Genomic DNA, 6,312 nt, shown 5'->3' with positions numbered 1-6,312 from the left:
TCAAAAGCTATTAAATCGCCATAATCTATGCTCGACCAAATTGCACTCCACCTCGCCTTCAGAATCGGCAATGTACAAGTTTTTTTGTGTTTTTTGTTTACGAGGGAGAAGCAACGACAGCCTGACGCCGTCAGTGTGGGACCCTAACCCGAACTAAACCTCCTTCTATCCCGGTACTACCGTTTGGCAATGTGTATGTGTGTGTTTTTTTAATCGGGGCCTGTATGTGTATATGTATATGGATGTACATATGTAAATGTCAGTTGATAAAGTAATCCGCTAGCTTATGTTTACCTCCTAATCATGCTTCATTTATTATTTTGTCACAAAAAAGACTCAATTTGCTTAAGTATAGAATGTTTTTTTTTTTTTGTTTTTTACTCATATCATACAACCATACTTCCAAACAAATATCCGTTTGCCGCCCTCACTTTTACTTGATTTTTTACTTCCATAACCTTTGATCGTTTATCTACAGCTCGAAACTTTACTGCATTTTTAACTGTGCAGCGTTTCGAACAGCCTAGTTACATTTCAGGCAACCCAAGTGTGTATGTACATATAAGTTTGTTAGATGTTTGGCCGAGCTTTTCTTCTAATTTATGGCATACGCACAAATGGAGGTACCTACAGTTTTATGCCGCCCCCAACCGCCAACTAACTTCTGATGAAAAGTTTTTTCTTTCTTCATGGCAGGAATAAACTCGAAGTATTCGAACTGTCTTCTGAGTAGCAGACGCTATGAGAAACAGCATTTTCTATTATTTGCTGTTTCATGCCCACAGTGAGTTTTGAACCTTGAATCAACCGAATGGAATAACACACAATGCAATGAAGCTAAGTTGGCCGACATGCGAATGAATTTCACAAGTACATTTCCATGCATAACAAAGCCAATGCAAGAGTGGCTTTTCATGTTCAGTGTGGGAATGATTGTGCATTTTTAACATACACTTGACCAAAACTGTAAATATTGTATATTTGTATGCAATTGCATATGTCACAAGCATTTACGTACACAAGAATGTGCATGTGTTGCCATAAGCTATGAGAGTCAGACACCAGTTTACTTTCGGCTCATTTATTGGTGCACATTGTTTACAGTAATTTAATGTATAGAAACCATAATTGCATTAATGAGAAATTATTTTCGAATGGGACCTTGCATTGCTAACCTCAGACCATCCTGCTGACCAAGGGGAGCATTTGACGAACCGCTGACAAATGCAATAGACTTTACTGGTACGAGGCACTTTGGCGTAAGTCCACATGCATATGTATGTCCTTGTAAAAGTTTGATGAAAATTGTACAATAGATCTACAATTTAAAAAATTTACGAACGAATGTTGAAAGTGTATAAGGACTTTTCGCCATTAGTTAGTACAATAGAAAGATGGGTTGCTGAATTTAAACGTGGTCGTACATCTCTTGAAGACGAACCGGAGAAAAATACAGGATAATAGGATATCGTATTGGAAAATTGTCAAGTAACTGAAAGAGATTTAGTAGGAGCCCTAGGCATCGTAATGGGCGGTAGTATTGGGTTTCAGAAAACTATGTGCATAGTAAGTGCCGCATTCGCTAACAATGGAACAAAAACACATTCGAATGCAACTTTCTCAGGAACATTTAGAGCGCTTTCGAAAGGATAAAGCAGATTTTGTGAGACTTTGATCTATGACCACGATCCTAAATCAAAACAAGACGCTAAAGAGTGGTGTGAACCTGGCTTCGGCTCTTCGGCTCCGAGCTCATCTACTACTACTATATACTACGATGAAACACATGCGCAGTGGTATGCGCCTCTCAAAAGACTGTTCTACGATCACTCTTAAGGTGTTAATGTGGTCGACGCAAGAGCCTCGTGTCCGAAATCCGGCTTGTTCTTCGCTCAGGTCACACAGCCGAACGTCAGATAGTCATTGTTGATTATATGTGCTATGATTTTATTCACCATACTCAACAACGTAATGCCTCTCCAATTTTCGCATTCAGATAAATTGCCCTTTTTGGGTAAAAGCGTAACAACGCCTCCTTTTGGCTCAATAGGTCTCTTTTCTGAGATCCAAATATCTTCGGGCAGAGCAGGCCGTTTCTGGAGTCAAGGTAATTATAACTTGTTTATTGGGGACCTATGTTTCATCTAGGATATATGGAAAAAAAAATATATATACCTTCTGCTCAAATATGAACGAGACGTTATCAATAAAACGGTCCGCGGATGACATATGGCAAAAATAAATTTTTTGTTTTTTGGTAGGACTGTTATAAGCTTACATGGCAAATTTCAGCGTGATATGTCACATAGTTTGTTTTCTGTGCTACTGTAAACAAGTCAAGCTCTAGTGTGTTATATGCGATGAAATACAATTTTTTATTCGACGCAATTAGTAAATTAATAATCTTAAAAATTTCTATTCTTTTTAAATGCCCTAGTATAAATATCGAAAGTTTTCACTTATTCCAAAGTTAGTTTTGCTGGATATTGAACCTATCTTGAATACCTTAAGCGGCTGCCAAATTTTATTTGATTTTATTTTATTTAAAGTTGCGACTACACAAAACTAACCAGACATTTTGCAAAAAATGAAAAAAAATCAACAATATTACAGTTATGAAAGTTATGAAAGTTATAGATTTTGATATTTTTGCACGTAAATTGGTCTGAAAATATCAATTGCGTACAAAATTTAGTCCTACTGCGATTTTGTAAATTTTTAGAATAAACTTTTTCGAAACTTAGTAAGAGAGAGAAATTGTTCATTTAACTTTTTAAAATTTTTTCTTGAATAAACTCTGTGGCTGTAAACCATGGTGGCTTAATTCGACTTAAGGCATTTAATAGCATTAATTCAAGTTAAGTATTTGTCGAAAAGGGATTTATAGCACTCTGAGCATGTCAGCGGCTTTATATATACATACTAAGTCTGTTAACTGTTAACATGTATAGTTTGACTGGGTTTCAATAGTAATTATATATAACGGGTGGTTAAGTTTTAAGGGCCGGTGTTGATTTTGAATAAAATACAATTTTTTTGAAAAATTATTGTCATTTCTCCCTATTATGATAATATTATATTAGTATGGTTCAATTACGTATGGAACAAATTATTGGCCAAATGGCCGCCGCAGCCTTGGCGGCACACCTCCAAAGACCACCAAATGCAAATAGTTCCTTATCTAAAGATTGGTTAAGTTTCAAGGGCCGGTTCTGATTTTGAATAAAATACAATTTTCTTGGAAAATTATTATTATTTCTCTTTATTATGATAATATTCGTATGGCTCAATTCTGTATAGAACAAAATATTGGCCAAATGGCTACCGCGGCGTCGGCAGCACACCTCCATCCGATGGTCCAAATTTTCGATGACGCTGAGGCATAATTGAGGTTCTATGCCGTTAATGTGCCGAATTATCTCATCCTTCAGCTCCTGAATTGTTGCTGGCTTTTCGACGTACACCTTTTCTTTCAAATAACCCCAAAGAAAGAAGTCCAACGGTGTCGTTGACGATTAGGTGTGGTTCACATTCAACATCGGCCCTTGAAATTTAACCACCCTTTATTTGAATATGTATAAATAGGTTAGAGAATATGGCAATGAAAAACCAACTCGTTCACAGCGAGAATTATTCCCGGGAAACGTCGAAGGAGCGCGTGATTTCAATAAAGTTAGTAATAAGTCGTCTGTGAAAGTATAGTGAAAGTCGATATATACATACCTATATATATATATATATATTTAAAACTTCTGTTTCACTCGTAAATTTGCATAAGAATAGGCAATAAAACAATATGGGTTTTTGAAGTATTTAGTGCGTTTCGAGAGAAAATTTGTAAATCTCAAATTTCTATTGAAATCCATTTACCTACTGCAGTATGAAACATAATGATAATGATGGTGCAATAAATAAATAAATATATCCAATTTCTCAGAATAGCTAGGTAGGTATAGTGGTTGTCGGTTGACACACCTAGGCCTGCTGTAGGCCCATTGTGATACCACCAGGGCTGTCCCCTCTCCTCACTCTACACTGTCCTAATTGAACCAACCTGTGGCTTTAATAAATCTAACAAGACTTGTTATTTTTATATTGGCTACTTCTGGCAAGTTATGCAGCGAACTTTTTCCTAAAATGTTGAACCTTCTTCTATCCAGAGCCATGCACCCGCATAGAAAGTGTTCCATAGTCTCTTCTTCTTCAGTGTCGTTACAGCTTCTTCAATTGTCGTTATAGGGTGCTCGCAGTCTACTGGCATGTCTACCAATCAGACAATGCACGGTTAGGATCCCGAGAAGATTTCTCATATTTTTTCTGTTTAGTTTCAACAGTCGGTTGGATCGGTACTGTATTACCCAATCTTGCTAGTTCATCTGCTTTGCAGTTTCCTTCTATGTCTGTATGACCCGGCAACCAGAGCAGGTTTTTTACAAAGTACTGTGACAGTTCTGCCTAGCTCGTTAGAATAGCTAACCCTTCTTATTTTCATTTGTCAAAAGAACTGGTTTAGCTGAATTCAATAAACAAGAGAGAAATAAAATAAAAGTACGTTCACACATGCAGTGATTAGCAAAAAACTTTAAAAGTTACTCTACCCGTTCACATATAGCAGATTAGCTGCAAAATTGGCAATCAACTATCAATGCTGTTCATTTTTGTTCATAGAAATTAGTTTGGTGGAATATTTTTTTTGGTTGGGGCTGGTGAAATAATAGCTGCGTTTTTCTTCGAAGATGTAAGAGCTGTTACTGTCGGTGGACATCGCTTTAGACAACTGATTGAAGATTCTTTGAGGACTGAGTTCAAGGGAATAGACATAGACATGGACAATACTAGCTTGCCGAAATCAATAAATGGATGCATATCGAAGGAAACTTTTTCTTCACTCTCGGAAGACTATGCAACATTGGGCTTAAGGAACTCAGCGAAGAGATTAGCGGCATCGGCTGGTGGCATTAGCATTCAACATTAGTAGCTTTGTCACCGAAAAAAAGAGCGAACGGAATATTAGAAACAGATTTCTTCGAATTTACAAAATTCCTAAACGCTTTTGGATTAGATTTTAATCTTTTTTCGATTCCAAAAACGTAGTTTCTGTGTAAAAATGTATCCAAACAGACGAAATTTTTATCATACTCTTTATAGGTAGGTAGGTAGGTGAAATGGTACTTTAGTACACTCAAGTAGCACTAAAGCCGTTTTGATACCATTAAATCTTTATACAGAGCAAAGAAATTTGAATTTTTACATTTTTTGAATTTACGGAGAAATTTGTTTGTGTTATTTTGAAGTTTAATCAACTCAGCATTGTACCAGTGTTCTTAATATTGTTTGTTTTGTTACCGGAGGAATAACACTTTTACAAACGTCTACCACAGTAGTTCTAAATATCTCGAAACCCTTAGAAACGTCAGGATGTTGAAACAAGGAATCGCAGGAAACCGTTAATGTACAGCAAAAGGCACAAACAAAAATGTATTGAGAAATACCACGAATGTATTCACAAATTTGGTAGAGCAGCGCATCTTTATTTTCAAGTGCAACCTCGGAGTTTTCTATTTCAGCTGTGATTCTGTGGACCTGGTCGATGGTTGAGTGCTTACAGCGAAAGTTACACTGATGTAAAGGTCAATCGATTGACGATGAGCTTTTCCAAGAGTTTCCCAATTTGAGGCAGCAGCGAGAATGCTCGGTATGAGGGAACCAGATGTAGATCTTTACCCGGTTTTGAAGTCATTATCATTTCTGCAACTTTCTACAGGCTTAGAACATAATGAAGTTGAATTGAATGATTAAATAACTTTACTAATTTAACCAAACTTATATAGGGTAACTTTTTTAGCACCTCAGCTGTAATGAAATCGAATCCAAACGTTTTTTTACCTGTCAGTTGTTTTATTTCTCTTTTGAGTTCTTTTATAGTAATTAATGAAAAAAGGGTGCTTTCAGCCACAGTAAAAATATACAAATTGTCACATTGGTTTTCGTTGGGTTGAAAGTTTTCGACAAATGTTTTGCAGAAGCTATTGCCATGTCCTAGTCACGTTTTGCCCATGTATTATTAATATGAACTATAATAATAATCGATTATATTACACAATTAAGGCAACCAGAAGCAGAGACTCTCATTTCCTTTTAAATGACAGCTCATTACTTAGAAATTCTTTCACATGTAATAAAGTAATGTAGCAACATTTTTGGTGCCCGTACTCTTATGCCCGCAACTGTATTTGAAGTGCGTGTAAGCACCGATAAACCTTTAATTATATTAATCAATAAGTAAACATAGTTTGTGTAATTTAGTTTGAA

The sequence above is a fragment of the Anastrepha ludens genome, chromosome 2 (assembly GCF_028408465.1).
Source record: "Anastrepha ludens isolate Willacy chromosome 2, idAnaLude1.1, whole genome shotgun sequence".
Lineage (NCBI taxonomy): Eukaryota > Metazoa > Arthropoda > Insecta > Diptera > Tephritidae > Anastrepha > Anastrepha ludens.
The sequence above is the reverse complement of the archived record's forward strand: the minus strand, read 5'-3'. Positions refer to the sequence as shown.